Source organism: Mya arenaria, chromosome 1 (assembly GCF_026914265.1).
Source record: "Mya arenaria isolate MELC-2E11 chromosome 1, ASM2691426v1".
NCBI classification, from domain to species: Eukaryota; Metazoa; Mollusca; class Bivalvia; order Myida; family Myidae; genus Mya; species Mya arenaria.
In genome coordinates this window covers 62,754,152-62,760,272 of record NC_069122.1, presented here as the reverse complement: position 1 = coordinate 62,760,272, position 6,121 = coordinate 62,754,152, and the positions used below count along the sequence as shown (strand labels likewise).

The 6,121-nt window shown below is 38.0% G+C and overlaps 1 protein-coding gene across 5 annotated transcripts in view; it reads left to right on the top strand.

Moving 5' to 3' along the window:
• The first annotated feature begins 1,633 nt into the window (after window positions 1-1,633).
• Window positions 1,634-6,121, top strand: part of LOC128238326 (histone deacetylase 4-like) — a 77,820-nt gene continuing 73,332 nt past the window's right edge. For 3 of the 5 annotated variants that reach the window (XM_052954170.1, XM_052954206.1, XM_052954144.1), the window contains exons 1-2: window positions 1,654-1,732; window positions 2,040-2,172. The gene's annotated coding sequence lies outside the window, so the exon portion shown is untranslated. Of the gene's footprint in view, window positions 1,733-2,039; window positions 2,173-6,121 lie in introns of all 5 variants that reach the window. The other 2 variants (XM_052954151.1, XM_052954160.1) reach the window with 2 other exon arrangements.

Below are 6,121 nucleotides of genomic sequence, written 5' to 3'. Positions count from 1 at the left end.
AAGCGCGATAGAGACGCAGTGTTTTCTCAGAGAACGCCATACGATCGCCGGGATAAACATTGCGTTCGCACTGCGACCTCTGTGTGCGCCCACGGCGATCCTGTGGCGTTGAAGGAGACCTAACTGTGCTGCTACGGCGACCTCACGGCGATCCCACTGCGCTCTTATGAGAACGCCGAGCGAAAGCGTTTGTTTGGGCCATGCTCTAGGTGCGCGCCGTCGCTCGACGTTCTATGTGGTCCCACCGCGTTAACAAGCGACGCTTGTGTTGTCACAGAGATGCTTGCGATTCCACTGCGCGCATATCGGCACTCTTGATTTTTCTTGGACGCCGTGGGGTTAAAGGTAAGTTTTGATGCCCCTAGACTTTCGGACAAGAAGGTAACCTTTGGATCATCGGATGTTCGTTTTTCATGATCGAGTTTCAAAGTAATAAAGGTCGTTGGTGCCTGGTATAATATAAGTTATATTTTAAGTTATCTTCAACAAAAAAACACTATATTCAGAGGCCTTTACTCGTCGTTTTTTGTGAGTATATTGGCCTGTCACACACTACCGATGTACCTCGGCGGTTATTAACCGGAGCACACAATTAACAACGGCGAAAAAATCGGGGGAGCTCCGTCGAGACGGCACTTTTAAAAAATTCACAATACTTCGTAGAGGAACCGATGTACTGCCGGCGTAAGATCAGATGTGCTACCGAAGCACCGTCGTTGTTAGAACTACCGATACGCCAGTGCTGACCGAAGCTATATTGCGATGTGATACCGTTGCGCTGCCGTTGTTCTACCGATGTGTACGCACGGTAATCGTATGGTAGAGCTTTGGTAAACGTGGAGAGCCGCCGATCCATTACGGGGCTCTACCGGAGCTCTAATGTCATTAACGAAGCCATGCCGGAGCAATCGGCATAATACTGCCGTTGTAGTACCGTTGCTCGCTCCGGCAGCGTAACGGCATTTTTAGCATGTTCAAAAGTTTAAACCGTCGACTCGTATGCAGTGACTTTTTTCGCCGATTATCTGACGATGTACTACCGTTCATAATTAGCGAGGTGATACAGTACCGCTGCGCTGCCGTTTTGGTTCACTGGCACCGGATTTTCAAACTCAAATTATTTAAAAAACGGCATTGTAATTTTTAGTTTGGAATTATAAGATTTTTTATTGATTTTTTGAAAATTATTTTGAATTTGAAAATCCGGTGCCAGTGAACCGATACCCCAAAATCGCTGAGAACATGTTTTCAATCGTCTACTAAAAAAGGTGCGACAGGCATTTGAAGGGACACTCTCATGTAACAGGCTTTTAAAAGCCTTTGATAATATACAGTTGTCTATTACATGGTAATGTATGGTAGCATTTCGTTCCTTTTCAATTAAGATTTAAAGAACAATTTGAACAACCTTGAACAGTAAAAAAAATCCTAGTCAGTTTTTCCTTCTTGGAGCCTCAGTGTTAATCCATTGTCGAACTTAAGGCGGTCGTGACTTGTAAAACGTTTAAACAGATCAATAGTTATTACAACTTATCGTTTTACCTCCCCTTCGTGTTAAAAATAGAAGCACTAACGTCAGTACATCTATTTTTAGTGATCGCCTTGGGTTATGTTTCATTGGAGAAATTCGTCACGTGACCAAAAATATGGCCGACTGTTGACAGGAGAAAAACATTTTTGGCTACATTTTCAGTATTTGCTAAGTAAACACGTAATTATCGGATGCGAATAGGTATATATGTGGATTTTAAGCATAGTATAGAATGAAATGTTGTACTTGTAAGAAACTTGCATGATACATCCTGTGTTAATTAAGACGATTATCTTTGAAAATTGATTCATGTTTATAAAAATCATAACTTGGCAAATCCGACATGTTTACCTATTTCATGTACTTCTTTATAGCCCAACATTTTAAACTGCTAAACTGTTGTTATACAGGCAAATTTGAATTCTTGCGTCACAATCTCGGTGATCATCACATCAGTATATCTGATCTTCAATTATAAGCTCTAAGTGATTGTGCTTGACCTTTTCAGGAATATTGCCTTACATTTTGAGCTAGATACAAGGTGATCTGTAATGTACGTGAACTGCATTCTAATGTCTCAGCCCATGCTGGCAAAACCGTCCTTGGAATGGTAACCTGAGAAGTCGTACAAATACAATCTGGTACTATGTATACTTTGACCAAATTTCTCAGTAAAAAAGTCCATATAGTAAATTGCAATTCTCTCTACTAGTATCTGAATGCATATTGAAATTGACAATTGTTTTGGGGTTTTGGTATGTATAGATCGATTCGTTTATGCATATATATGTCATAGAACCTTACATTCAAAATATCACATGTAGTTATATCACAGACTGTTTAACAAAGAATTAGGGATAATATCTATACTAAATCACAACAACAACCTTTGTTTACTAAATATGTTACTAAAGAGCTCAAATATGTGAGACCTATACATATAACGCAGGATAACTCATTAAAGTTTTTCAACTTATTTCCAATGGGGTACTCTTCTGGTAAGACGCTTACTTACAATGCAACTTTCTGTGATCCACAGTCACAAGTTCTATTGAGTGAGCTATTGAGGATTTGATTTAAACATGATTGATAATAATTTGGAAAGTCAGTGCTTAAAATTTTAATGCTAAATCATTTTTGCTAGTACAGAAAATAAGATTTTGGCTCTGAGATGCCTCACAGTCATGATGTAAACTTGTATGAAAATCAAAGACTGTAACATGAGATCTACATAGTGTAGATTCTGTACTTTATACATGGGACTACTTCCGTGTATATGGCACAATTTCAAAGTGGTACCAGTTAGTGTTGGTTCGTTATTTCTCATAATCTCTTGAAGGACCCAAGTGATTTTATTGTCATATACAGTATATTGTTTAGCACATAACATAAATATTGGTTAAGAATCAATAGTTTTACTAATTAAAACATAAACGTATGATGCATTCATCATTTTCATTTAAAAAAATCACAAAACAATAATGTAGGCCACATCCACGAAATAGTGAAAACACAGATATAAAGAAATTGTGACATTGAATGTACCAATGAGAAACATAGAATTATTTATTAATTTGCTCAGCCTAAATAAAGTTGTTGGTGATAGAAGAGCCTAAATAAAGTTTAATTATAAAACATCTAAAATGAATTTCTTGAAAATGCAGTGGTCATGAATAAATGATCAAGTCCCCAGTCTTGCTGCTGTGTTTAGGTTATCTCCCATTGTCTTCATCTTTGCTGCTCCCTTTATGCCGGCACCAATTGACTTTATCGCTGTGTTTAGGCTATTTTCAATTTTCTTTATTGCTGCCTTAAGGTTGTTTCCAATTGTGTTTGCTGATGTGTTTCGGTTATCTCTTAATGTGTCTGCTGCTATGTTTAGGTAATCTCCCACTTTGTTTGCTGCTCTCTTAAGAATATCTTTCACTGTGTCTGCTGTTGTGTTAAGGTATCTCCCATTTTGTCTGCTGCTTTCTCTAGTTAATCTAACATTGTGTCTGCTGGTGATTTTTGGCTATCTCCCATTGTCTTCAATGCTTTCTTAAGTTTATCTACCATTGTCTTTGCTGCTCAGTCTTAAGTTTATCTCCCATCGTCTGTGCTGCTTTGTTTCATTTATGTTTGCTGCTCTCTAGGTCATTGTGTTTGACGCTCTGTTTAGGTAAACTCAAGTTGTGTTTGCTGCTGTGTTTAGGTTATTTATGTTACCTCCCTTTGTGTTGGCTGCTGTGTTTAGGTTATTTATGTTACCTCCCTTTGTGTTGGCTGCTGCGTTTAGGTTATTTATGTTACCTCCCTTTGTGTTGGCTGCCGTGTTTAGGTTATTTATGTTACCTCCCTTTGTGTTGGCGGCTGTGTTTAGGTTATATCCCTTGTGTTGGCTGCTGTGTTTAGGCTATCTCCCATTGAATTTGATGATATGTTTAGGTTATCTCCCATTGTATTTGATGCTGTGTTAAGGTTAGCTCCAATTGTGTTTGCTGCTGTGTTAAGGTTATCTCACATTGTGTTTGCTGCTGTATGAAGGTTATTTCCCATTGTGTTGACTGCTATGTTGAGATAATCTCCCATTGTGTTTACTGCTATGTTGAGATAATCTACCATTGTGTTTTCTGCTGTGTTGAGATAATCTCCCATTGTGTTGACTGCTATGTTGAGATAATCTCCCATTGTGTTTGATGCTTTGTTGAGATAATCTCCCATTGTGTTGACTGCTATGTTGAGATAATCTCCCATTGTGTTGACTGCTATGTTGAGATAATCTCCCATCGTGTTGACTGCTATGTTGAGATAATCTCCCAGTGCTCCAGCCAGGATTTGAAAAGGGCAGGGTGGAGTTTTGAAAAGGGCAAGCTACATGAGTCGTGTAGGGGCGATTGGGGGTGGTTGTGGGAGGGGTCCACCCCTGTCACAAGGTTGTTTTTTTTTTCTTGGGGGGGGGGGGAGGTCTCACCCTAGAATTTGTTTTGTTTTCATACTCATTTTAAATCATTTTCCATGATTTTCAGACTTGAACAAAATGGGGCTTTTTCTCAAAATTTAGAAGGGTGTGTTTTAATATCAAAATTAAAATTTGTCTTATTGTCTGTGGTATAGTGTGATTGTACTTGACTGGAGTCTTCTTTAGTGCAATGTCACATATTTCTCCTAAAAATCATGTAACATGAAGAAAAAAACAAAGACAAACATTTGAAGCAATCAAATAAATAAATACACAAAAAACAAATATGTAAGGGACGAATCTTAATTTGGTACGTTCAGGATTGGGTACGAATGTTACATTCAGCCTGGCTGTTATTTAATTGTCTTTGGTAAAATAATGTTTAATATGCTCATGTTTTAGAATAAAATGACAATAAAAATCACTGCCCTTTCTAAAAAAGTCACTTATAAAACATAAAACATTGATAAAATAATTCCTAAATTCGGTCTGACAAAATGGCGGTTTCGGCGAATTTTGACAAGATCGTGGACATGATAGGTAAACACTAGATAAAGCATCAACATATTTTTGTGGGTTACAAAGAAATTTTCATCATCAATATTTTACAAATAAACTTTCAAAACATTTACTGAATAAGTGATGTATTTGATTGTGTTAGCGCCACTTTTCCTGTGTTTATAAATCGGCAGAGACCGTCTGCTTCAAATCAACACTGTTTAAAATGGCGAGTCTCGTCTGTACAATACAATAAACAATTATTTAAAAATATTTAATTGTGCTTGACAACATTTTTCACCATCCCCTCACATTTTCTGTCGCATTTTACGAACTTTCATCATTGAATAAACGAGTTCTCAATGTATATTCTGATTGGCTGGTATTCAATAGCTCCGCCTCCTGCCGATGTTCCCTATTTGGCTTTTCCTAATTATCGGATTAAAAGATGACCGGTTATGAAAACACATGTCGTCTGCTTACTACAAAAATACACAATTAGCTGTCATATGACTTGGACAAGGCACATGGGAAGATGGAAGGGCAGTACGGCATATTTTAAGCAGTCGGCAATGGGGCAGCATGGTGACACCTAGCGGGAACACTATTATCATAAATATTACGTAATTTGTCTCAATTATGACAGCGGCTGCTGATCTTTCATAATGATTTCAATAGTAAAAAGGGCACTTACGGGATAATTAGCGCTAATAGAGCATTTGTGAAAAGGGCACTACTCAAAAAAGGGGCAGGGCGGTAAGAAAAGGGGCACGGGCGCTGCGCCATTGAAAAACGGGTTAGCTGGAGCACTGTCTCCCATTGTGTTTACTGCTATGTTGAGATAATCTACCATTGTGTTTTCTGCTATGTTGAGATAATCTACCATTGTGTTTTCTGCTATGTTGAGATAATCTCCCATTGTGTTTACTGCTGTGTTGAGATAATCTCCCATTGTGTTTTCTGCTGTGTTGAGATAATCTACCATTGTGTTTACTGCTATGTTGAGATAATCTACCATTGTGTTTTCTGCTATGTTGAGATAATCTACCATTGTGTTTACTGCTATGTTGAGATAATCTACCATTGTGTTTTCTGCTATGTTGAGATAATCTACCATTGTGTTTTCTGCTATGTTGAGATAATCTCCCATT